This window comes from Lissotriton helveticus, chromosome 8, assembly GCF_964261635.1.
Source record: "Lissotriton helveticus chromosome 8, aLisHel1.1, whole genome shotgun sequence".
NCBI lineage: Eukaryota > Metazoa > Chordata > Amphibia > Caudata > Salamandridae > Lissotriton > Lissotriton helveticus.
In genome coordinates, this window is record NC_136069.1 from 1,139,481,590 (window position 1) to 1,139,509,260 (window position 27,671).

The window sequence follows — 27,671 nt, forward strand, 5'->3', positions numbered from 1 at the left end:
TTCCTACACCCTTTAGAACTACGAACCAGTTTTTAAAAAGACAAACTTTCGCAACTCACCTACCTTTAATAGACATGAGGTGGGGCGATATTTTTAATGTTATTATTTTTTGAATAATTGTTTTACATTTATTATTGAATATCAATATTAAAAATCTGATTACTTATACGTGCCTGGCCTTTATTGACTCACTTATGGGTCATGACCCACAGTTTGAGAACACTAGCCTAGTGAGTCTTTGTGTACTTTGAGTTTCAACAGGCCACGCTGAGCCCTCAATGTTTCACTAGAGATTAGTGTAAATATAAGAGACGGGCTGGATACAGTGTGCAGAAAACAAACATAATTATAAAGGTTTATTCTCCGGTTTAGTGCATAAGGGCTATGTAATAATAATAATCCACATTTGTAAAGCGCACAATCACCCGTAAGGGTCTCTAGGCGCTGGGGGCCGTCGGGAAGATTAAGCAAGCTATTGCCCAGAGTCACATGGTGCTGGGCTAACCTGCCGCCGGAGATCGAACCGTGATCCCCAGATTCCAGCGTCAGTCGCCCTGGCCGCGGCGCCACACCTCTCCCTATGTAGGACCACATTTGTTTAGGGGACCAAACTTGCTTTGGCATGCAGTGGAATAACTGCGGACTCCTGCTCCTGAGAATAGGTGTCACCATTTCTGTTCATCTTGGTGTATTTCTGAGTGTGGATAATCTCTGCCGTGGCAGGCAGACTGTGTCCCTTAATTCATAATCCCCCGCCTGTGAAATCCAATATTCTGCAGCACACTTTCTACACGGCGATAAGGGATCAAACCAAATACAGCAGGAATAAAAGAGACCAGACCATATTTGTAGCAAAATGTAATTACATTTACCTCCCTGAATGCTTGCCTTTCACGTACTAATGCGCCTGAATTTCTAAGAAAGTACTGATGTGTATCAGTTCTGCCTGGTATTGATTTTCATATTCCTGCTGCCGATGACGACTAGGACTTCGAGATCTGTGAAGTCGGTGGGCACTTTTGTAAAAATGCCGCGATTTTTACAAAAGTGCCGATTTCGCGGGCACTATTGTAAAAATCGAGGCATTTTTACAAAAGTGCTGATTTCGCGGCAAACCGCAAAATCGCGAAATTGCGAAATCCTGAAGGGTCTGAACTTAACGGATCACCACGAAATTTTCAAGACAGCAGCAGAGGTGACTGACGAATTAGTTTTGAAAATTTTGCGAAGAAAATGTGATCAGTAAAAGCAATAAACACAAATTCCATGCAGTCCATGGGCCTTGTTTGCACTTTAGAAAACAATGTGAATGAATAATATTTAAAGAAAACAATCAAGTGGCACAAACATTCCTGGGTATTTAAACAGCCATCAGCCTGCAGAGGAGAATCCTGCGAGATGACACAGTAAGAGCACTGATGAGAGTGGAGGGACTCTGAAATGCTAATTTCCTTGCAGGTCAAGAGTTAACCTTAATGTCAACAGTCAGGCGTTTAGACCCATCCTTTGGCGGCAAGTCCCCCAGATCAAGTCCAACAGTAGTGTATCTAATACTTTAAATAGGGGAGTAGGGATTGTAAAAAAATATATAATAGCCGTGGGAGAAACACCATCTTAGATACAGCCACATGTCCCATTACGGATAGGGGCAGTGAGGGTCCAGAAGGTCGTCTGGGAGCGGAGTGAACTTATTGCTCTGGTCAGGTTGCCCTCTATTTGAACTTGTGGGGCTCTATAAATTTGAATGCCTGTATATTTAAAAGTGTGCTGCACTACAGATAGGGAGAGTTGTCCAAACTGGATCGAAGCTGGGCGTTCGTCAGGGCGAAAGAAAAAGGCTTGAGACTTTGCCTCATTTATAGCTAGGCCCAGGACCTCTTCAAATTGTAGGAAAATACCTGCGTTGGCTCCAGTTTGTTAGTCAGGCCCTTGGCGTATATGATTAGGTCATCTGCATATGCTGATACCACATGTGTGGCGTTTCCCAACCTAATACCCACTTGCCCTGCTTCTGCCCATAATCGGAGGGCCAGGGATTCTAATGCAAGCACAAATAACAAGGGCAACAGGGGGCTCCTTGTCGTGTGTCCCTGCCAACTGGGTATGTGCGCAAAATGTGATTCCCTGTGCTGGCCCGTGCTGTGGGGGCCGTGTACAGAAGCTGTACCCATTTCAGGTATGCAGGTAGTATGCCAAATTTCCCCAGCGACTTGACCATGTAGTCCCATTTGAGGGTGTCAAATGCCTGCCTTAAATCTAGTGTGATGCAGCCTGCATTATGGTCCGCTACAGGGGTGCTCTCCATGACGTGGAAGAGTCTCCTAATATTCAGTGATGTGTTGCACGCTGGTACGAAGTCGCATTAGTCTGAGTGGATTAATTTATGCAGGTATGGTAGTAGGAGGTGTGCCAGTATGTTGCCCAGTATTTTATATTCTGTGGTGAGGAGTGATAGAGGGCGATACCCTGAAGTATCCGTGGCTGGTCGACCCGGTTAAGGAAGTGATACTACTAATGCCTGCATTGTCGTGGAGGGGAGGGTCCCTGCGTCCAGTGCAGTTTGGTAAAATTGTTCCAGCTGGGGATCAGTGTGTCTGAGAAGGTGTCAAACAATTCTATCAGTAGGCCGTCAAGGCCTAGGGCCTTATTACGTTGTAGTTCCCAAATGGCTTCTTTAATTTCTGCTCTCGTGATGGGGCCTGACAGATCGCCCTGGGATACTTGGTCCAGTTGGGGGAATAGTAGGTCATCCAAAAAGATGTCCATGGAATCGTCCACCTTCCGTGGTGGGGTCGGATATAGTGTTTCGTTATATTTACAAAATGCCTTGTTTATTTCTTGCTGGGTTTTCACAGTGTTCGCCCCCCCCACCACCCCCACCCCCAGTGTGGTTATCTCATATACTGTTGCAGTGGGGGTGCATCCCGTATTATTAAACTATTATTCTGAGGCTTTCCAGCAGTTCAGCATGCTTAATGCATGCCTCCTGCAGCGGTGCTGTCTGTGTGCGATCCTTTGTCACTTCTTGTTCTAATTTGTTAATGGTGCTTTCAACTGCTTTAAGGTTGTTGTGTATTTCCTGCCATACCCCTGCTGTGGTGCTAATGGCTATACCACATATCACAGTTTTAAAAGCGTCCCATTCTATGTGACACGTGGAGGCGAAGTTGCCATTCTCCTTGAAGTAATCAGTGATGCCTACCGCCACTGCATTCCAGAAGACAGAATCTTCTAGCATTTGATGCCATCATTTCCAAGTAGGGACCGGGGTGGGAATTCTACCCCAGGCTAGGGTGATCTCTAGGGGATTGTGGTCGGAGAAAGTCTTTCCCAGGTATGTGGTGTGTGTTACTTGTGTGGTGAGGGGAATAGAGCAGAGTATCCTATCTATCCGAGTGTGGAGTGGGTGAGCCAGGGAATAAAATGAATACTCTCGGCTGGTCGGGTTTTTGAGGTGCCATACGTCCCCCACTGCCCACCCATCCAACCATCTACATAGTGCCTCCGCTTGTTTGATTGGCCCTGCTCCCTTAATTGGGGGGGGGGGGTGAGCGGTACATGTTGGTGTCCATGACTGCAGTGTAGTCACCGCCTAATATCCATGGATAAGCTGCCCAATCCACCAACACGGTGTTAAGGCCTGTGAGGAATTGATTTTGTTCGAAATTAGGGGCATAAAGGCTACCCCGGACCACCTGTGCGCCGTCCAATGTGCCTCGCACTAAGATGTACCGACCCTGCGGATCTGTGTGTTGCTTTAATGCCATGAACCAGACCCAGATTGTCACCCCCCTGGCAAAAGCAGAGTATGATGTGCAGAATACTCGGCCCTTCCATTTCTTAAGCAATTTGGTTGCTTCAGATTCGGTGAGGTGGGACTCATGAAGGAACACCACTTTCGCCCTGCGCCTGTTTAGCTGCGCATGTATTCTGTAGCCTTTGTGTATTGAGCCCAGTCCCCGCACATTCCAGGTGACTATGTTATATGTGCTATGCATGTGTTGGTGTTTCTGTATACGCGTCGCATGGTTGTTTGAGGTATCAGGGTCGAAGGCATGTATCTCGGTATCTAGGGGAGCCAGTTTCCAAAAACTCCCTTAGAATAATATTGAATACAAGGTCCAGCGCTAGAACTGTGGTGGTCCAAACTAGAATCACAACAGTGTGAACATTTTACAGGTTATGACCTACTTTTGCAGTTAGGGGGGTGCTTCCTATGCCCTGCATGGTGAAGTAGGTGGTGTGAGAACCCACAAGTGTCCGGACCAAGTTTGTTTATCAATGTGTCTGTGTCGAAGCAGGAGGAGGATGTGTGCGCCGTTATCAGCACTTACATTTCGGGTTACGTTGCAGAGTGTCCGATCTGTTCCATCTAGGCCCTACTGTCAGGTAACTCGTTAGCCCAGAAAGTCATCCGCGGTCTGGGGAGTCACTGTGCGCGAATAAGGCTATGCTGTTCTCCAAGTCAGAGTGTACAGTGTTTTCCTCTGAGGATTCGGAGGTTGAGTGAGGGTTACAGTCCCTGAACATGCTTACCGCTGCTATCGGTTCTGCACGCCTCTGCACGGCCTACTCCAGAGTGGGGTTCCTGGCTTGAGATTTACGAGCAGGTTTGTTGCTGCGTGGTCGTTTTTTCTTCATGCACTTTGGACTCTGAGGCATGCTTTGCGATGAGGTCCCAGACGCCGTTGGAGGGAACATGACCTCCAGCCTTTCGTCCGCCTCGTCCAGGATATCAAAGAAATGAGTTTTCTGGTCATGAATGACCTTCAATCGGGCTGGAAACAACAGGGCATACTTAAGGTCCAGGGTTCTGAGCTTCTTTTTGGTCGCTTGGTAAGAGGATCTCCTGTGTTGTACAAGCATTGTGTAATCGGGGTATAACAATACCCAGTGGTTTTCGTAGTGGATTGGGGACCGTTCCCTGGCCTTCTGTAGTAACATGTCATGATTCCTGAAGTTTATTATCCGGGCAATCATGGGACGAGGCAGGGATCCTGCCGCCGGCTGGCAGGTGGGGTTTCTGCGTGCCCTCTCTACACAGAAGAAATCCGAGAGGTCCTCAGGGGCCACATGCTCGCATAACCACAGCTCCATGAACTTGGTGGCGTTGGGGCACTCAGAGTGTTCTGGCAGAGCTATGACTCGGACATTGTTCTGTTGAATTCTCCCCTCAGCATCATCGACCCTGTCCTGCAGCCCTGAAATTTGCTGTTGCCGTTGTATAATTTGTGCGGCATGCTCCTTATGCTGTGGTACCAGTTCTGCCAAGGTTAGTGTGTTGTTCTTAACAATGGTGGCTAGTTTGGCGTAATCTGCCTTTAGGAGGGTGAAGCCCGTTGTCAGGAAACCAATTTGCTGTTCAATGGATTTTCGTGAGTCCCTCACCTCCTGGAGGATTAGATTTAACTTGTCTGGGGTTGACTCCATATTCGTGGGTGGGGCACAGTGAAATAAGGGTAGTTGGGTGGCGGTGTGTATTTACTCTAATTGCTGCATATTTGTAGTGGTGGCCTCAGGTATTTTCCCTTTAGATTGCTCCATTTTGTGGTATTTCCCAATGTAGCACTAGGGTGTGATCTGCTGTGACTGCAGGGTGAGTGTGCCAGTCTGTGCTTGATGTATCACCACCCCCTTTTGTACCACTTTGTTCGCCATAAGTTGGCAGGGTATGCTCAGACGTGAGTCCCTTGCTCACTTTGCCACTGGATTCAAGCGAGCCGGGCTGAAGACGGCTGAAATGTCAGAAACCGGTCCTTGGAAGCTTGTTTCCGGTCCAGGGAAACCGGTCCTCGGAAGCTTGTTTCCGGTCCAGGGAAGGCATGGCTTAGCAGTTCGGGCTGGACTGTTCCCATGAGGCACAGGGTCAGACTGATTTGCATATGGCCATGTCTGAACTGGGGTGGCAGAGTGGGCTAAAGAACGGTGATGGATTAAACCCAGATCTGTTGACTGGGTGTGAGTGTTTGATTGGTTCAGATGCTCCGTCCATCACCACCCCCCTTTGTACCACTTTGTTCGCCATAAGTTGGCAGGGTATGCTCAGACGTCAGCCCCTTGCTCACTTTGCCACTGGGTTCAAGCAAGCCGGGCTGAAGACGGCTGAAATGCCAGAAACCGGTCCTCGGAAGCTTGTTTCAGGTCCAGGGAAGGCATGGCTTGGCAGTTCGGGCTGGACTGTTCCCATGAGGCACAGGGTCAGACTGATTTGCATATGGCCATGTCTGAACTGGGGTGGCAGAGTGGGCTAAAGAACGGTGATGGATTAAACCCAGATCTGTTGACTGGGTGTGAGTGTTTGATTGGTTCAGATGCTCCGTCCATCACCACCCCCTTTTGTACCACTTTGTTCGCCATAAGTTGGCAGGGTATGCTCAGACGTCAGTCTCTTGCTCACTTTGCCACTGGATTCAAGCAAGCCGGGCTGAAGACGGCTGAAATGCCAGAAACCGGTCCTCGGAAGCTTGTTTCCGGTCCAGGGAAGGCATGGCTTGGCAGTTCGGCCTGGACTGTTCCCATGAGGCACAGGGTCAGACTGATTTGCATATGGCCATGTCTGAACTGGGGTGACAGAGTGGGCTAAAGCACGGTGATGGATTAAACCCAGATCTGTTGACTGGGTGTGAGTGTTTGATTGGTTCAGATGCTCCGTCAATCACCACCCCCTTTTGTACCACTCCTTGGAAGGTGGCAATTTAAAAAGGCTAAGGATATTCTGTGTGAGGGGTGGAAGACAGGTAGTGGGAAAAGGGCACGGGGGAGCTTCTGTGATGTGGGGCATCAGGCATAGTCATGAGGGACGCTATGCATTAGTTGCTCAGGGCTGTAAAGGTAAATTTAAAAAATAATATGGAGTGTATACCTTTGCACATGCAATGGCAAAACACAACTTCTAGTGCACAGAAGGCAGAAAGGACCATCCACATTTGAAAATATGTGAAATCCAGTGGTGAAGTGGGTGAGGTCTGAGGGGTACGACATGCCACTATTTTTTTTAATTTAGGAAAAACAGTTTCCCGACTTTTTAGGTCTCAGATAGACAGTGCATGCATAGTCTCGAAGAGATGTGTTGTTTTCAATCTGTGGGCTTCAGCCCACACATCGGCTCACACCTCACTTCATCATCCCTCTCAAATCCTTTGTCCACATTTGTCCATGGCATGCATGCTTCATGGCTCTTCTTGTGTAGAACTTGTGTCCCTCCACTGCTCCCATTTTAGGAGCTACTTTGTTCTTTGTATTTGAGCTCTCCAATCAAGTGATTGTGTTTTCACTCGCTCTGTCGTCCTCTGTCTCCTGGTGCCAGTTTACCCTCTTCACCCACACCATTTCAATATCAGGGACATCGTCCTCACACTGCATTATATGTGCAGGAGATATATGCAGGAAAACTTTAGAAGACTGAAGGTACATTTTCTTCTCCCTTGATTTATAACACTGGATTTATTGAACGGATCAACAGCTGTTGTTATAATGATATAAATTAATTTACATGACATTCACTTAAAGTGCACCCTTTTTTTGTGTATTTTTTTATATAGCCAAACTGGACCCGAATCGGGTATCGGAGCGCTTTACATAGCACCAGTTACGTTACATGAGGACACACATTCATTTTTGTTAGGCACAGGGAGATTAAGTGATTTGCCCAGAATCACAATATGTTTATCGTCATTACCGAGACTCGAACCCAGATCCCCAGGTCCGAGGTCGAGCCCCCTAGCATTCCATTTCTGTGTTTAACCTAATCTGAATACATTTTCTTTGTTCTTATTTTGGAGGCAGTAGTGCTCCTAGTGCCATCTTGTAGCCAAATACGAGAACGTGTGATACTCCAGCATAAAGAATATCATTGCTGCCTCCTCTTCGTAGGCTTCAGTTTACATGATTAAGAAAATCGCCTTATTTATTACACTAGCTCAAAGAAGTGGTAAATATAGAAGCTACATGTTTCGCATATCCTCTAGGTAACTTTAATAAATATAAGTATTTGAGCACACTCCTTCTCCCTAGGCACAGACTATTTTCTTTGGCACTCTTTATGGAAAGATCTCTTTAAAAATGTTTAGTCACATTTGCTTTAGGCCATCAGTGTCTGTAGTATTTAAGATCATAGCCCTCTGACAAAATGAGAGTGAAGCTATTTTCAAAGATGTTATCGAGAGCTACTTCTTGGATGACCCACATTTTTGCATAGATTAGTACTTATTGGGCAGGTTTCATAATACTCATAACGCAAACAGTATTTAAATACCCTAATACACATGTAACATTGACAAAGCCAATAGCTCTTGCATCGCCAAGACCAATTGACTTTGGCAATGCTTGATATGAAAAGGCAACCATTCCAGGTCGGTCAAATTCAAGAGTTGAAATGCTTCAACTGAAGTCTAAAGCAGGGAGTCTCCTGTGCTGTGAACCCAAAGCGGGGACAGACCGCTAAACGTGCCTTCTTGCGAGGGTGCTTGCTTGCCTAAAAGAAATGTATATATGTGTAACTCGTTAATCTGCAATTGTTAAGGGTGCTTGGAAACCGGTATTCGCTATAATTCGTGCAATCACTTCAAGCAGTCTGATAACCAAGTTTTATTCGTTTTGGGTGGTGTTACAAGGCAGTTACCAGTTGAACTATGAAGTGTGTGCTTTTAAAGAACAGTTATAAAAATAATTGCACTACGCACAGTCTGTGAATTATTAAAATCAATATTTTGGAAGCCCTTTTTTATCTTAAACCTTTTTGCACATTTTTTCACATCCTATCTTCTACTGTGTGTAATGCAAGTTCAAAATAATGTCTTGCAAACTCACAGTGCTTCATGTCCCAGACTGGAACATCGTGGCACTAAACATACACAAGTCACTATTCTCCACTGCACCAACCAGGGTTCAATCCTGAGGCTTTCTGGTTACAGACACAGACCACCACAGTCCACTAACTAATAGAGGTCAGGTCTCATAATGAACTATAGTGTATTCCCCACTGATTACCTTAGCTTGTATTTATTTTTCCCAACCTGTTATCATCCCATCTCTTTGTTGGACTCCTCTGTCAAAATATTAGGCAGGGTAATACTGGAGAAACTGGAGGCCTGGGCTGAAGAGAGAGGTTTCCTCTCTGAAGTCCAAAATGGCTTCTGACCGGGCATGGGCATGGTCGAACAAACTCTCAACCTGCTCCAAATTTTTGATAAATATGTAAAGGCGAAGAAAGGTTCATTACACCTCGCCTTTAACCCCTTCAGCGCTGGTGACGGAACCACTCCGTCACCAGCCACGGTGGTGCTGTGCTGGTGACGGAAGGGTTCTGTCACGGCCCGGCCGCTGCGCCTGCGCGGCATCGATTTTGCGCCTGCGCGGAGCGTTCTATTATGCGGGCGGGGCCATGCCGGAACCACTCCGTCACCAGCACAGCACGCCCATGGCTGGTGACAGAGTGGTTCCGTCACTAGCATAGCGGCGCCACGCCCCTCCCTCCCCCCCAGCTCCGCGGCAGAATTACCGCCGCGGCAAAGGGGTTAAGGACCTGTCCAGTGCATATGATCTTGTGGACAGGGCCCTGTTATGGGATCTTATGAGCCAGGACAGGGTAGAAGCGTGTATCGCTGAACTCCTCAAACACCTGCACTGGGATACTATAGGCCACGTAAGCTTATGGTCAGGATGGGGAGTGTATAACCACTTTTATTGTTTCTAAGGGTTTCAGGCATTGATGCATCCTAGCCCCTTTTCTTTTTCTTTTTTATATTCATTGGATATTAATGCAGATGATGACGTGCTGCCATCGCGCTCAGCAGATGGGCTTCAGCATTTGCTGGATATATTCAACAAGTTTATGTTAGATCTGAAACTCAGGGTCAACCAAAAAAAAATCATTTGTTATAACACTTGGCGCTAAAAACATTTGCTCCCGCAGTTTTAGTTGGTACGGGGCAGTTATTATGAAGGTGCTAAATTTCAATTACCTGCGCATAGTGCTTGACACTAATTTCAACTGGGTAAAACTCGTCAAGCAGAGAGGGCATGAAATGCTTAGTACAGTTGAGGCCACCTTTAGTTTTGCTATGAATCTTAAGCAAAAACCAGCGAAAGATCTCCTATGCCTTTACAAAGCTAAATGCATTGAAGTGGGTACTTACGGGCAGGTGGTTTGGGATATGCAAATTGCGACTCCCTACAATCAGTTGACATAAATTCCTTTCTAGGCTGTTGGCAGTCTCTAAATGCACAGTCTCTTCCATTACACGCAATGAGGTTGGCCTCCGTATATTGTAAACAATTAAATTAGCTCCACTCTTTCTATGGGTTCAAATTTGGATCCCTCCATTTACCAAGTTCTCCAATTGTGTATTAGTTGACTACATTGACCTAGATCATAGTGGCAACATTGCTTGGCTAGCATATGTTAGGAAATCCTTCTCAGATTTGAGTGTTCCACAGTTTTTTTCCACCCTCCTAGCGAGATCACCGCAAATGCAAAGTCCCTGATCCATTCCCTTTTTCAATCCCACCACTAACTTAAAAGGCTCAACACCACACAGAATATGGACACTGTTCGCTACTATGCAGAGATTACCACACAAAATGGGATTGAACCCTATTTAGCATGGATCCCAAATCAGGGACATAGATTCTACATGGCACATTTGGGGCTATGCACTGTACACTTTTTGGTTGCCTTTCCCCAACAAAGCGGTTGTTTTTCATCTTTGTCTTGCTGCCTCTTCGACAAAACCAGCATACAATCCACTCTGTACTTTATGTTCTTTTGTAGCTTCTTTACAGTGCCTAGAGCTAAATTGCTACAACCTGTATTATACTATTTTATCTGTAGATCAGCCCATCAGAGCCTCAAGCTGTTACAGCGCCTGTCGACTGAGCCCCCTTTTCACTCCACTATTGGCTTTATTTGTCATGCCTTAAGGATCAGGAGGAAACTTAGGGTTATTTTAAATAGCAAACTGTGCAAAGGCTCTTGCACAATACCCAAATTTATCATTTGCATTCATTGTATTTTTACCATTGTCTTTTAATGTTTTTAAATCAATTGGCAAACTGTGAACCTGTCATATTCTTATTTTCTAATTTGTATTTATTGTTCTTTTATTAATGCTATTTTAATGCTTGTTTTCTCATGTCGAAAAATAAAATTCGGCACATGTTTTATTATTATTATCGACATTTTTTTCTTTGTACTCTTTTATGGCCAACTTTGGGCCAAATAAAGTTTATTGACTTGATTTACATTTAAGTTTCATTTAAGCTTTGCGTTATTAAACATGTACTTACCTGTAGGTGAAAGACCGAAAAAAGTTCCAAGATATATATATTTTTTTTTAGACATGCCTTTGATCCCGCCCCCACCTTCACTTACCCTGTCCACATTTGAACACACCATCACAGTTCCCATACTTTTTTAATGCACTTCAACCACTGGTGTAATCCATTAAATACCCGAAACCTTACCCCGTTCGTAGCCCTCTAGTTTTCAGTGGAGAAGCAAGGGTCCCATAGGCCCTAGTGCAAGTCAGAAAAATTATGCCCATAACTGATGTGTAGGTAGTAAAATAGAGCAATGATAAGGATTTAGTGGGCTCTTCGATCCTCTTGGCCCCTGTGCCACTGCACCTGTTACAGCATTGATAGATACTAGTCTTGCCCTTTAACCTCACCTTCCTTCCCCTCCCATTTGCCTCTCCTCCAATTCAGTTTTGCAGCTACCAGCATATCTCGATTTCAATGTAAAGCACTGTTTTGGAATACTCTATTTCTAGCTTTAATGAGTCCATGAACACTCCTCTTATCTGAGAGGTGACAGGTTGTGGTCAGAATAACTTTCCCATACTATGTTTATTAAGCATGCAAAAATAAGAATGATTTGTGACGATGAGTGTGGGAAACAACAAATGGGGAGGACTTCTCAAGAACACAACATGGATTCATTGTGGTTTGCATCTTAAACCAGCTTTTCGGAGAGGTTTTAGATGTGTAAGTCATATGTGAACTCCACACTTGTGAAAAGATCTGATGAAATGTTCTCATTTATTGTGTCACTGCTGAGAAAGTTTACATTGATATCTGTTTATGGGTAACTGTGGGATCACCATAGATTGCATCTTCAGTGCCTATTATTTCAGTTTCAGATAGGTCATCTCAGGATCTCTACTACACATGGCAGTAGAGATATGGTGATTTTTAGCGAACAGCCATTCCACAGGAACTTGGAAAAAAGGATAATTATGTAGTACAATATCAGATGGCATGGGTATTGGTTGGTGATCCTAGAGAGTGGCAATACTTCCATTTATGATGCCTATGCATGGTTGAGTGAATCCCAGGATGAACAAGCCTTTTCGAAGATCCATTTCTGCTAACCACGGTCAGAAAAGTATGGGCACATCTGGCATTGTATTGCAGCCGGCAGAGGAGTCCACACAGTTATTGCCACAGCTATTCTTCTATTCTGAGCGACTGTCAATAGCCAACACTTCAGCCAATGAGAATAGGCCCCTCTTTTAAACTAATTATACCTGAATGCCAGAACACTATTTCAATATCTGTCAATAATCACGGTCTTTCTGGACTGCGCTTTGCAGTCCACAGGGCTGCAGAAGAAGCACATTTTTAGGCATATAATCAGACCCTTTTTCTGACCCTAGCAATTTCGAAAAAATGAACTCCTTTCCGCTGTCTGATTGTAAAATAATAATGTTAGACCTGTCAGTCTTAGGGTGCTATTTGCCCAAACAGTTTACCTTACTCCTCCATATTTTTCTGAACTTGTTTTTGTAGGCCTTAAGACTCTGTTGACTTTACCACTGCGAACCAGAGCTGAAGTGCTGTGCTCACTCCTTGAAACATGGTGACATTGGCTTCGCCCCAATTGGCATATTTAGTTTACTTATAAGTCCCTAGTAAAGTGGTACTGCATGTACCCGTGGCCTGTAAATTAAATGCTGCTAGTGGGCCTGCAGCCCTTAATGTGCTACCTACTTAAGTAGCCTTGCAAACCTGTCTCAGGCCTCCCATTGCACCCTATTTGTGCAGTTTGAAACTGTCATTTTACCCTGGCACAATAAACCTTTTTCGAGGGTCAACCATGCCTTTCTAATACATATAACTCACCCCTAGGGTAGGGTGTAATGTATTTACAAACTAGGAGATGTAATATTAAGTTTTTCATGTCCTGGTAGTAAAAAGCCTTACATTTGTTTCTCACCACTGCCAGGCCTACTTCTCACAGAGGATAACATTGGAAGGAATGTATTATAAAGCTGTAACTTCCAAATGAGAGCCGATAAACAGTTCATGTCTGGTGTCTTTGGAATAATAATGACAAATATTCTATTATGGTAAAGTTGAATTTGGAATTGCAATTTTGAAAGTGCCACTTTTAGAAAGTTGTCATTTTTCTGCCCTAGCCATGTAGTGCATACAGCCTGTCTCTGTGTCACATGACTGGGTGTAGTTGGCAGTTGGCCTTTGTGTATTCTTACTAGACAGCCACACACAATAGGGAGTTTAGGTGTGCCTGGAGGAGCCATCACTGGCATGATTGGAGGGTGCAGGCAGGCACAGCCTCACTTACACCTGAATAGGCTGTTCCCTGCCTTACTACAAAGGATTGCATACCCCCTGGACTTAGTCTTGAGCCAGGGCAGGGTTTCAGGAAATCTCAGCACTTCAAAGGGAATCATCTATAAGTTTATCCCAATTCAAAGAAGGCACTAGGTATAAATATTGAACCCCAGACACCAACTCTTCAGTACACCTCTGGATACTACAAAAGAAGAACTGCTGTGTTGCTTTGCTGCCAGAAGGACTGTCACTCTGCTGCCCTGCTGCTCTCCTACCCTCTTTGCTAAGAAGCAAGGAAGATTGGAAAACTGAAGTGACTCCAAAGGTCAGTCAACTGACCTCCTGTTCTGAGCTACAGGGACATAACAAGCTCAGATGCTCCTTGCAACTGCCCAACTGACCTGCAACTGGACCTGCTTAGGCCCTGCTGGCCTCTGTTGAAGTGGGTTTCTGACCAACAAAGTGGTGCCCCTCAAGTCCTAGACCCTTTGTGTGGCCTCAGCGGAGGTCCCCTGAAGTTTTTGGGCTGTTCGTGAATGGGTGATTTTGCCACCATTGCCGCCTGCTAATGCCAAGTCCCGGCAAACCCAACTCTTCAGCTATAGTGACCAATGGCGCCTGGCAGCGCAATATCTGCACTTCATGCTACAACATCAAAAGCCCGTGGGGACCACCAACATGAAGATCCAGCAAGAACTGTCTTCAACTCTAACAGGAACTTCGCGCTACAGCAACGACAACGACCATTCCTGGCACCCAATCTGCTCTTCGTGCGACAATGACGACCATTCACAATGCTCTCACTGATCCTCGTGGCTCCATCTACTGCGAATGGAACTGATTGCGTGGAATTTTGAAGGTAACTCTTTCAGCTTGACTAACTTGTTCCCTTTATCTGGCCCATGCTCCATAGCACTTGGCCTGAACTTGTGACTTTCACTCATCTCGCACAAACAGATAGCCGCGAGTGGTGCTTTGTGCCTTTGTATGCTATTTTCACTTAAATGTTTTAAAATGCATATTTCTCCGGTTCCACTAAATGGACCTTTCTTGTTTTGGTGTCAAATCCTTCATTACATTTTACTCTATTCTTCTAAATTGTTGTGGGATTTTTCTGGTGTTGTGTTTTCACTTTATTGTTGTAGGAAGTGCTGCATAAATACTTTACACATTGCCTCTAGGTTAAGCCTGATTGCTCTGTGCCAAACTACCAGAGGGTTGAGCACAGGTTAATTTGGGGCTTGCTGTGACTTCACCCTTACAATGATTGTGGTTCCTGCTTGAATAGGACTTCGCCCTCCTTAATCAGTAACCCAGTTTTTTAAAAATAAATAGCTGGTTTGTAGCTGAGAACAGAACAGGCGATCCCAAAAATGTACACATCTGTACAATTAAAGATGTGTAGCTGTAAATAATAGAGCTGCTTTCCATAGATGAGTTACAAGTGGCATCTTGCAAGAGTGCAGATTACGTTGCCTATGATGTCACCTGGAACCCTGAGCTGCAAAACTCCATGTTATTGACAACTGTCCATCTGCAATATTATGTTGTATATGACCACCAATCTTCTTCCCCTACCCAATCATTAGTTCAGGAAAGGCACAAAATAACAAAGCACAAAATGGCCATACGTACCCCACCCCATTTAAAGTAAGCAAGCCCTACCCCATTTACCGTTAATCTCAGAAGAAAGAACCCTCTCTTACCCCTCTTAAGAAATACCTGTCATTTGACACCTACTGCACGCACCGTTGACAATTCAATTTACCCACTATTTCCCACCAAAAATACCTGGTATGCTGCCATCCTGCAAATTCAACCCTTGCAGTAGTCTGCCTTAATCCTCTCCCAATCCAAAATAAAAATACAAATATCTGGCTTCTAGTAACCCTCACTGTTTAACCAGGTGGTATCCCTCTGCTCACCATTCAACCCGATATAAGTACCTGGCTTCCTATCATTCACGAATTATTCCCTCCCACTACCTAAAATCATGCTCTCAGCACTCACAGGGACAAAACAGGTGGCACAGGAGTGACAGCTATATTCTGACTCCTCCCTCAGTCTCCCAAGACTTAGGGGAGGCAGCAAATCGCAATCAGTCAACGTGCAGGCTTCAGAACACCCATACATTAAAAAAACAGCAATGCTTATATATAATACTTGTGTTGATTCACTAAAATGCCTCATCTGCCCCACAGGCTCTTCATTTTCTTTAAAGGTTGACATAAATTGAAGCCCCTACACATTTTAGAAAAATGGTTTACTGTAGACTGTTACAGTTTATTCCCTTCTCATGGTAAAAATCATTATTAGTGATTCACATTGCCATAAAAAGATCCCTTGTTGTTATGAATTAATATGTCTACTAAGGAGTTAAGATTCTTTTTGTCTTTAGACGGCAGGAGGAAGGAGGACAGTAGCAACAATATGTGGCTTGGAACTTCTATACATGACTTAAATCAGAACAAATAGATATTGACAGCACTACAGTGAGTAAATGCCACATTCACGTAAATGAGCCACCGCCAGGGGTAATTATTAGAAAGAAACTAGACATTTTGGGAAATCAATAAGACTACTGAGATTAAAGACCGCAGCCCCTTAGTCTAGAGAAACGTGTCGACACATTCCTTTGAGAAGGAAGAAGCAGAATTTCCTTGCTAGATAAACCAAAGATTCCTAGTTTAATAAATCTCCAAACATTTCCCACCTCCAGAAGATGGACCACTGAGGAGAGACCAATACAGGAAACGGAACTAATCGAAGGGGCTACTAACGATAGTTTAGACACATTTTGAAATTGAAATTGGGTCTGTGGCTTTAACCATTATTCTATGTTTGTATGCTATTTAGTCATATCGTACTGCCCTTCTCGCACTGTGATGATTTACAACAATATTTCTGTAATGGTATTCAATGCAATGAAACACTGAAAATCTATAAGTGATAAATTGAATTTATAATTTGTATACCATACCTGCATCCAGTTTTTACATTACACAAATATATCACATAATTATATTTTTATGATACAGTGAAACATTTTGCACAAACACTGAGCTGTGACCCTTCACAATTATATAGTTGAAATCTGTTTATAAATTTACCAAATAAGCAATGTTGAATAATTGATTTCTGTGCTTCCTGAATAACACAGGTTGATGCGCTGCACATTAAGTTGTGTTGCAATAACTGAACACTTTTTTGATCCAATATTAGGCATCATCACCTGGACAGAGTATTCACTTTAAAAACAACAAGAAAGTGCAGCCCCAGAAGATTTTAGACAATATGGTTTATAGAGGCAGTTACAATTCATTCCTTTCTCGCGGTACAAATGTTGGTTATTTGTGCAAACCCCATTGCTTGAAAAGCAATTTTAATAATGATTGAAAACGTTAACTAAGAAATTAGAACATTAGAAATCATTAGAAAATTAGAAATCAGCACTATCTAATTACAAGTTTCTTACCTGTTTTCTTTTCCTTCTGATTCAGCACCACAGAGACCTTGTGGGGGCCTTATATGCCATTTTGTTATCACTTAGTTTATACTCTGAGAAACTGAACAGCTGGCGTTCTGACATTCATCATGACATAGCTGATAGGAAAAATAAATATTATTGCTGCTTAATACTTATTTTTAACGGACGTAAACGTGGACTAAATTCATGATGTGGCACTTGGTAACAGCTGCTTACATGACACAAAATACTGCCAAGATCCACTTCATCAGTATAGTGCAACATACAAGAAGTATTCAGCATAAGGAATCCTAAAGTCACAGTGAATTGTTCTCTTAAAACGTTCCAATTTAATAATTCTGAGATGCATGATACTAGGGGCACTGTAAAAGCATGTGGGATTATACTATTACTGAGCAGGAAATCCGAACCAGTACCGTGCAATTACAGGTTCAACCCTATGGAAGGGGAATTACTTGCAGGGGCGGCTCCTCTGCTAAGGCGGAGGGAGGTCGTCTCACTGCTCTAAAGCACTGCAAACAAGGAAAAATTAAATGATAATAACGGAACAACATTTATTATTGTTTTATTTTTAGTATTGCAGTTGCAATGCAAGGCAGCCAGGTTGTTAGGGTGGGGCGAGCGGAACGGCCTCCTCTGACGTCGAGGCTGGAGTAGGAGCGGTGGCTGTACCGTAAGTGTGCATGACGGTTTGGCCGGCCAGCCAAACCGTCTTGCGCACTTTGCATGTTCTCCACAGGCTGTGTTGTACAGCCTGTGGAGAACATGCCCAGCCTCCCAGTCCTTCTCTGAGCACCGAACCAGGGTGCAAAGACCAATCACAACGCTGCTGTACGTTTTTTCTTTTTATTATTTTTTTTCCTACCCCCACCTCACCCCCGCCACCGTTCCCTACCAGCCGCCACTGCATGTGAGGCTGATTTTTCGAGTTGTAAAACCACACATAATTCCCCAAATGATGTAGTTAAAGACATTCATTTACCACCTACTTGCAGGTGGTAAATGTATGGACGGGCATGTGGGTGTGGGTTGCGGGAGGGCAGTGGTGGGAGAAAGAGAGGGTAGGAGAAGGTGTTTTCTTGAATGGGGAGTGTGATATGCTCCCTTAACCAGAAAAAAACAAGGATTAAGGCCAGGTTCCTGCTGCTGTCAAACCCTCATGTGATTTTACTGAGTGGAATTACTGAATGGTAAAATCGGATCTGGTTCTGCCACTCCCAGAAAAACCAGGAGTGTAAAAAACGACCCACTTGGAACCAGACACAGCGGAATTCCATGAGGAAATTCCTCTCCATCTGACTCTTAAAATGGGATTGTAAGCCACATTGGGGCAAGTCCAAGGTAAGCCATCCACATGAGGCTCACTAGGTCAGCCTGAAGGGTATATATAGTAGTGTTATACGTTAAAAGTTACTTGTATGTTGTAGAAATATACAAGCCTACTCAGAGAGTGACCTGGTAATGTAAGAGTTATGTCAAGGTATATGTTTGAAAGATGTAATACCCTGAAGAGGTAGCACATGGGTAGCAGGAAACAATGTTTATACCCCTTTCTGAGGGAACCTTGCACTGCTGTCGTACACATACTGCTTCCGCACATGTTATAGCTCTTCTGTGAACCGTAGAAACATATGTTGCTGCCACCTGTCCTGTAACTTTTATTTGATTTATGGAAGCTTGCACTCTTGCTGCCAACGCTGTGCCATTGTTGTGTGTTAGTGGATGTCGGTGAGCACCATTTCAGTATATTGAAGTAATAGAGAATGGCACTAAAAAGTGGCAGAATGCAACCCCCTCTTTCTCCCTCCTAACTCCCCTTCCCCACGCTACTCCCGTCCCCTCCCCCCAACACCTCCTCCCAGCCTCTACCTTTAACTATGACATCTAGCCTCCCGCATGGCCTCCCACTGATCTCCCATTCCCCTAACTCCCACTCTCCTTATCCCCCCTTTATCTCCTCGTGTTCACCTGCCCTCGCCCACCCTAACCCAAGTACTCTCTACCCACGTGAGCTTATTATTTGACTTTTGTAAATAACATTCGCATTTATCTGCTTTCCTTATATTTGTTCTTATTGCAAAGTTGTTGACAAAATGTATCGAGTACTGTACCTCCTCGCGCTGTATAAAACCTTTAAAATAAATAAATGAAATAAATAAAAGGAGCATAGGGGCACAGTGTGAAAGGGGAGCAGAGGGGACCAAGGATGCAGGCTTCCTTCATAAAAAAAAGAAAACACATACATCAGTAAAAACAGCAGTGCATTTCACTCCCACACCGTGAACAAGTATCACAATGGAATCAGTAGTGCAAGCTTCCCTTGAAAATCGAGGTGTGCATGCATGTCTGTACCTGTGTTGTTTGTATGCATGTCTGCGGGTACGTGTCGCCTCTCTGCACATTTTCTATGTGCTTGCGTGCCGGCATGGTGTTGACTGAATACGAGTGCCTAAAACTGTGCTGGTCTACGTGTGCACATAGCGACCTGTAAATGTCTTGCACGTGTACATATAGGGGAGAAAGTGCTCTCTCTTTGCGCATGCGCTGTACACAGGTAAAACCTATTGACTATGGGCCCCAAACTTTTGACTCCTGAGGACCCCCATTGACTCACCACTGGAAGCCAGGGGCCCCCAGCAATTTGTATGATTTAAATTTCAAACATTAAAAGAGTATTTAAAAAAAATAAACACACATGTACACACAAAACAAACACTCGAATTACTAAGGATTAGTAAATGATGCCCTTACTATGTACCAGGATACAACAATCGTTGTTGGGGTTCTTCAATGATTCCCTTAATGTCACCCTTCAACAGTGCCTCTCATTTCTCCATAGCACATCTGTCACTTGTATTTCATTTGTTTTATAGCATCTCTCTTACAATTGTAGGATGTCAGAGCACTTTACATCACACACATATAGAGACAATGAAGCATACGTGTAAATCAGTGTAGAGAAAATGTTACATAAGGCAAAGGGGACTACAAGGTGTGGGATTCACATGTCATTCATACTGGTAGGCATTTTTAAAAGTGATTGGTCTGGAAAAGCATAAACTCAGGATTCAGAACATAACACAGTGGTTAGCATTGACTTTAACAATAAAAATCTATTTCCACCCAAATAAACCCCTTCAGCAGCATCAGGCTAATGAAAGACTGGGAAAAAACATAAGTTAGTAACTTTTACCATGCAGTGTGTAAGCAGCTCTTTGATGACAGTTTATAGGTCACTGTGCTAGATTATGATTGTCTCTTATGCGCTGCAGAGTAACACAAGAATATATGTGACAAAAGCAGTAACCCACTGACCTTTGTATATAAAATACTGTCTTTTAAAATGCATGGTACATGTTCCTGCAGCAAGCATATTAATGCTCTGCACTCCATTAGATAAGTCAAACCTGCCACTGGACAAAACCCATCTCTTTCCAGCAGGTACATTAATCACTGTTGTAATCTTGACACTTTTATTGGTGCTCTAAAACTGTTAATCCTACAAGGAACTTTGCAGTGCTTTTAAAACTGCTGCCTGAGGACCCCCTGGGAATGTGTCACTGACCCCTGGGGGTCGGCGGACCACAGTTTGGGAAACACCGGACTATGCCATTGCTTGTTAAGACACTCCAGCTGAGAAGGAGGTGCAGCTTGGGAGTGCATGAGATTTCTTCACAGCCATACTGGACTTTCTGAGATGCACAGCACGCCTGACATGTCACTTACCCTGACACGGCCCTACCTGTTTTTGAGAGGTGTGCCTGACGTGTAACACTCTGACCCATCCTTCTCTTCCTTCTCGAGCGTTCCTAATGCCCTGTGACAGGTGCGTTTCACATATGACTGACTCTGTCCAGCCCTGCTAGGCTGTCAGCAGTGCTTAATGTGAGCCAGTGGTTGCCAGTACGGCTCACCGGCAGTCATTTTCTGCGACCGGTACTCTCTTTTCTCACAAACGCGCAAAGAGGAAAGCAGGAGGAAAGGAAAGACAGAAACCCCGTTGCAAAGGGAGAAATAAGGGACTGATAGCAGTGAGATAAAGGGACAGGAAGTGCGTGGTAGTGGATTAAAGAGGACTGATGAGGATTCAAGACACGCAGGCCTTATACGGGCACTCGGATTTTACGCCACTGACCGCAGGCTTCTAACCAGAACTTTGGGATCTTTGCTTCTGGATTTCTTTTGCAAATTAAGCTCTGCCTGTCAGGGATGTGACTAACGTGGTTGACCCTTCTCAACACTTCCTCACCTTCAGAAGTGCATATGACGAATGGCTGACTCTTCTAAAGTCTCGCTGTCCTTTCGGAGGTATGTAATTGAATGACTCTGCTACAGCTGACCTTTGAGAGGCCCAACCAACATAAAACTATTGGTGACTCAGACCATTTGGCCTTTCAGAGGTGTGGCTGAAATGACTGACACCTCCCTAGGCCTGCTAGCCTTTCAGAGCTCTGTCTGGTGCGTGATTGATATTACCCTGGCCCCACTGGACTGTCAGATGTGTGCCAGGCAAGTGACGAACACTGCTTTCCTGTAAGATAGGCTCGTACTGTGTGTCTGACTCTTTCCCAGCCTATAAGAAGGTTCACCTGGCTTGTGACTGACTCTGTCCAGCATTAAGAAATTGTTAGGGTCAAGCCCCTGCCTGACTCTTAAGCAGTGTGTTGTCTTTTCAGGGCCATGGGCATTCCAGTTCCTAGGAGACCAGTCTTCTATCATCACTATTTACTTCTCAAGGTGTGCTCTGATTCATAGACACCCCTTAGAAAGCTGCATTAGGCACTTAAATTGTCATATTCTAAAGGTCATGAGTCAGAATCTGGGCAAGGCAGACTTAGCCTTCCATCCTTCTGGGATGTGTAATTTGATAACCATGAAATGGGTAATTGCAACAACTGTTATTTAGAGACCTTAGAACAGGCAGAAGTGTGATATTAAACCCTATATAAAAACAATATATTAGGTGCTGTCCCCAACCTGGCTTCCTTCTACAGTCTTGTAGACTCTTTAGAGTCTTATAGCTCCTCATAAATTCAGTAAATAAAATTACTTTTCTACAGGAATCATGTGAATGTGCCCTTTTCATGCATTGTATAATTAGGCTATTCTGTTTTAGCTTTAGACCCACAATAACAGAAAATTTCCAGCGAAAGGGAAACAGCCCTCATCAGTGTAAGCATATAAACACTAATTAACACCTACACAGCTACAAACTAAAATGTCATTCAAAGGAAAGTGAGAGAGAATGGGTAACTTTTATTTCTTCCAGAAGGGACCAACAAAATGTAACTTTGTTATACAAGGTAGGAGCAAGAAAGACTGATCTAAGATTATTCTGATTGAGTTTTGTTGTTTAGGGGCATCACTAAAATATAGGTTATCCTTCCTTTTGTTTTCCCTAGTTGTGTGTGCTTGAATTAAAGGTGTGGTGTTTAAAATCATGTTTTAGGTCTAATCTAAGTATTTTATACACTGTACAGAATTTGAGAATACGATGGTTATTTGATCTTTTCGCAGTGTTTATTTCTTTCACTAATAGGTGAAATGCTGGCTCATACGAATCTTGGCCTATATGAACTATCACATTTACCCACAGGCACAGAATCAGTAACACCCTTTCATACACCAGCTCCCTCTTCAAACAAATCATTATTGCTAGCAGGTCAGCTGCCAAACATCACATGCTTTAAACATTCAATATAAGGTGTAGTGGCAGGTACTGGTGAAAAGAGTGTGGTCATCATGCATATGTGATAGTGTTTTCTAGGTGTTGGGTTAGCTGTGGGAGTACACATCTTTCCATGATTTTGTTGACAAAAAAGGAAGGTTCGAGACAGGTCTGAAATTATTCAGATCTTCAGTGTCTAGCTCTGGTTTCTTTAATAGTGGTGTGACTTGCCCTACATTGAGGCAGTCTGGTACAATTCCAGAGCTCAATGAGCTGTTGATGATCTTGCACCTTATTGGCGCTAGGACTAGCTTCAGGTTTTTGGCCAGGTGAGGTGGTAGCTGGTCCAGGGCGTGAGTTGAGGGCTTGGCGTTGGAGATTAGATTGACTATCTCTGCTTCCTGGATGGGAATGAATGATGACCACTGTTTTGGAGATTTCACGGATATCACCTCCCACTATCCTCTATCCCCACTTTGTTTTATAGCCCGTCTATCCTTGCTCTGTTAAAGTCTATACTCACACCGCTCTCCTCTTTGTTTTGTCATCACTGGTCTGTCATCTTTCACACTGTCTTTCTGATTTGTCTTCTACCCCTGCTTACTAATCAAGCTCTGATTTTCCAAACCAGCTTAACAACCCCTACTTTCAAGGATTGTCATTGGCTTTTAACCACACAATTAGTTGCACAGAGAAGCACTATGACATGTGCATGGTGATGAGAGATGTGCAACATGAGAGAAAGGAAATAAAAGGAGGAGGGTAGAAGGCGGAGAGGAGAGCTAATCAGACATAGATGGAGAAATAAGACAAACCAGATGTTAAGGGGACAGAAAAACAGAAAGAGGGGAAAGAAAGCAGGGGTAGAGAGTAAATAGCAGAGCAGGGATAAAGTGAGAGAGAGCTAATAAGTGCTAGAGGAGATGTGGAAAAGAGCTGGGGAGAGACAGTATAGCATGGATAGAAGACAAAAGGCAAGAAAGTAGGTTAGACAGGAAGGATGGCTAGAAGACAAATCAGAAAGACAGTGTGAAAGATGACAGACCAGTGATGACAAAACAAAGAGGAGGAGAGCGGTTTGAGGATAGACTTTAACAGAGCAAGGATAGATGGGCTATAAACCAAAGTAGGGATGGAGGATAGTGGGAGGTGATATCCGTGAAATCTCCAAAACAGTGGTCATCATTCATTCCCATCCAGGAAGCACAGATACTCAATCTAATCTCCAACGCCAAGCCCTCAACTCACGCCCTGGACCAGCTCCCGCCTCACCTGGCCAAAAACCTGAAGCTAGTCCTAGCGCCAATAAGGTGCAAGATCATCAACAGTTCATTGAGCTCTGGAATTGTACCAGACTGCCTCAAGGTAGGGCAAGTCACACCACTATTAAAGAAACCAGAGCTAGGCACTGAAGATCTGAACAATTTCAGACCTGTCTCGAACCTTCCTTTTTTGTCCAAAATCATGGAAAGATGTGTACTCCCACAGCTAACCCAACACCTAGAAAACATCAAACTACTAGATCCCCACCAATCGTGCTTCAGAAAGGAATGCAGCACTGAAACAGAAAACATCAATGTCATAGACGACCTACTCAAGTCACTCGACTCGGATCAATGCTGCCTTCTCATCCTCCTAGACTTATCGGCTGCATTCGATACAGTAAACCACAATCTGCTCCTAAAGAGTTCTTCAAGAAAGGGCTGGTCTACAAGTCCTTCACTGGTTCTCTTCCTTTCTTCACAACCGATCACAAAGAATAAAAATCAAAAACTTCGAATCCGGCCTCCTCCCTGTCATCAGAGATGTTCCACAAGGGTCTGTACTCTCCCCCAGCTCTTCAACATATAAATTGAATCCCATACTTCTCTACTCAGAAAATGCAACATCCCCTTTCATCTATATGCTGACGTCACGCAGCTCTATCTGGAAACCACCTCAATTGATAACATCCAGAGACTAAACAACATGCTCAAGGAGGTCCAACACTGGTTCACACCAGCTCGCGTCCGAGATGGCCGCGTTTTAGCTCGGCTCCGTCCGCCTGCCTGATTTCTTCATTTATCCTGTCGTTATCCTGCCCCGGGAAGCCCTCTTTGCTGTGCTGTAGTACTAAGACGCCTTGCAGGCACTCACCCTTTGCTCCGGTGGTCCTGGGTGCCTTGGATCCTGTGCGGCGCTCCCGCTCACTTCGGAGCCTCCGGGGCGGGCTGGCCTGGACCTCTCGGCGGCGCCCGGACGGGACGGAGCACGATGAGCGGCCCTTGATGGCGCAGTGGACGTGGTCGTGGAGGCCGATGTGCGTGTAGGCCGGCTGTGCTTGCTGGCCGACTCCGGTGGGCCGGTGGCCTTGGGTGGAGGCACTCCCTTCCATTGACGGGGCTACTCGTATATCCGGCTTGTTCCCCCCTTTGTTCTCCGGTCCGGCCATTTTGATTTCTTCCGCCCGGACTCGGAGATCGGGGCCGGCGGCACTGGGGGGCCGGCGATTCCCCTTCTTCTGGTGGGCCTCCTTCCTGCCCCGGGGTGCCCTGCCGCCGGTCGGCTGGACTTCATTTGCCTTGCTGCTGCCCCGACGGGGGTTGACGGCCGCCGCGGCCTCGCTGGGCTTCTAAGATGGCGGCCGACCCTGAGTGTTTCAGCCGGGCCTGGACGAGCGCTGGAGGCCCGCCGCATGGCCCGGGTGCCGGATATTGTAAAGGTCTTCCTACACTTCGTGATATCCTGGATGCCCTGCACTCCTGGCGAACCTCTGTGGCTGCACCCGTCTTCGATCTGGAGGCGGAACCTCTCTTCGGGCCGTTGGGGCCCCCAACATCGGGTGTGGCCTCACCGTTGCAGGGTGCGGCTGGAATTATCCTAGGAACTGTGGCCCCGGCGACAGCCGCGTCTGTGGGTGTGCGGAGTTCCGAGGCCCTTCATCGTCCTGTGCTGTCTCCTCTGCCGCTGGTCCGGGGGCCGGTTTCAGTCTGGCCTGGCTTCGATGACTCTTCCTGCTCCTTTATGCCTCGATTGACCGGCCGTGGCTCCTGTACAGGCCCAGCTGGGTCGGCCTCTCTTGACTTGTCCCTGGAACTGTGCCTGCGATGTGTGCGATGTACCGTGACTTTCCTGGATCTTCCGTGTTTTCTTCCACGTTTCTTCTCCGGACTGCCGCCAGATCTCCCTGTTCTATGCCTTCGGTTCTTCGCTGTCTGGTTCTTGTTGGATCGGGCGGCTACAACTTTGGACAAACAAGGACAGGGCTGATGCGAATTTGCCTTTGTATACGGTAGTCTTGTATTGGTTTGATGATCGGCATGTACTGGTATGATTATGTGTGACTTTACGGGGCTCCTGAAATGTATCCTGATAAATTTTGACTTCCCGTGGGCCCGGCCCCCTTTTTCTCAGGCGGGTGGGTGGGTGCAGATAATACTGTCCCTTGGCCCTCTCCCGTGTGTGATCCTTTCCCTTTTTCCCTACCCCTCTCCCGTTTTTGTCCTTTGTTTCTGTCTTGTCCTTGCTCTTCTATATTTCGGGTTCTAGTTAGGGCGACAGGCACGCTGCTGGGGGGTAGGCCATAGCCTTCTGCAGGGGTGCAGGGTGGGCTTTTGGGGTGGGTGGGGGGGTCTGTAACTTTGGGGGGTCTTTTTCCTCCCCCTTTTTTCTCCCTTTTTTTTGTTCTATGGCTCTCGAGTATTCCCTTTTTCGGGACTCTGTCGCGTCATGTGTCCCCCTGGCGTGTTTCTGATGCATTTATCTTCCGGTTGTACTGTGATTATGATTAGCTATGTGTTCTATCATCGACTTTTAATGTATGCTATGTACCGGATTTTGTATTCCTGCTTTGTCGCCGGGGGGCGCGTGATTGGGTGGGAGTCCCTTCTTTTTCTTTTTCCTCCTTCCCCTCCCCCCTTTACGGGGGGTTTCCTGCTTTTTGTTGGGGTGCGTTTCGTATTGCTTTTTACGATGGGGTTCTTTTATTGAGGTTTGGTAAGTCGGGTGGTTGCTGTGGTGGGTGGGCGTTGGACGGCGAGCGCAATTGCCTCTTCTTGTGGTCCTCTGATTGGGCCTGTGTTTATTGATATGCTTCCTTCATGTGATTTATCCTGTATTTTTATGATCGCCGGATCGCAGCTCACCGCGGCCCCTCCCTTGTTGTTTGCCTTACTGCCCGTCATGATCCTGTATTCCCCGCCCCATTTAAAAAAAAGAAAATTACCCTTCTAATTTCCTGTTCCTGCGCTTGCTCTTTGGCCTTTGGTGTTTCTCCTGTCTCTTTGCAGTCATATCCTGTGGACGCTTTTGTATTGCTTATTATGCTTTTGCTATGTGGTGGCCAGCCCGTTGGGTTGTAGGCCCGTATTTGTGAGCATTTTCTGTACAATAAAGGTTTTAAAAAAAAACACTGGTTCACACCAATCACTTGAAACTGAACCAAGAAAAAACAGAAACTCAGATGGCTCCCAGTGAAGTTGCGAGCCAGCTTTAGAACATCCTGCCTCACGCACAAAGCCCTGCATACAGGTAAACCAGAATATCCGCCAAACTCAAAAGGGCAGGCCAGTCCAGAAACCTCAGGAATTCCAGCTCTCTACTGCTCATCCCGCCAAAAACTCGCAAGCACAGAACCACAGGCAAATCGTTTGCTGGAAACACACCTAAATCTGTAACTCCATCCCACCCCACATCAGAACAATCCCCACGTTTCCAAAATTCAAGAGCCTACTCAAAGCCCTCTTCCTCGACCTCCCTCGAGGGAACTGATAGACCCTGGATAGTTCCCCAACCAACGCTCCATCTTTACTAATACTCGAGACTGATAACATGGTCGCAGATCAAGAAATCCTTCTGTGTATAAACATTTTGATTGCCGATTATGTATGGTTGATTATCAGATCCTACCTTCTGACGCAGTTCAAGAAATCCTTTCGTGTATAAACTTTTTGTTTATCAGAT

At 45.2% G+C, this 27,671-nt stretch overlaps 1 protein-coding gene across 1 annotated transcript in view; it reads right to left on the reverse strand.

The window, feature by feature from the left end:
* Positions 1-17,097, reverse strand: part of LOC144773151 (lysozyme g-like) — a 126,798-nt gene extending 109,701 nt beyond the window's left edge. The window contains exon 1 of the mRNA XM_078658007.1: positions 17,051-17,097. The gene's annotated coding sequence lies outside the window, so the exon portion shown is untranslated. The remainder of the gene's footprint in view (positions 1-17,050) is intronic.
* Positions 17,098-27,671: the final 10,574 nt, after the last annotated feature.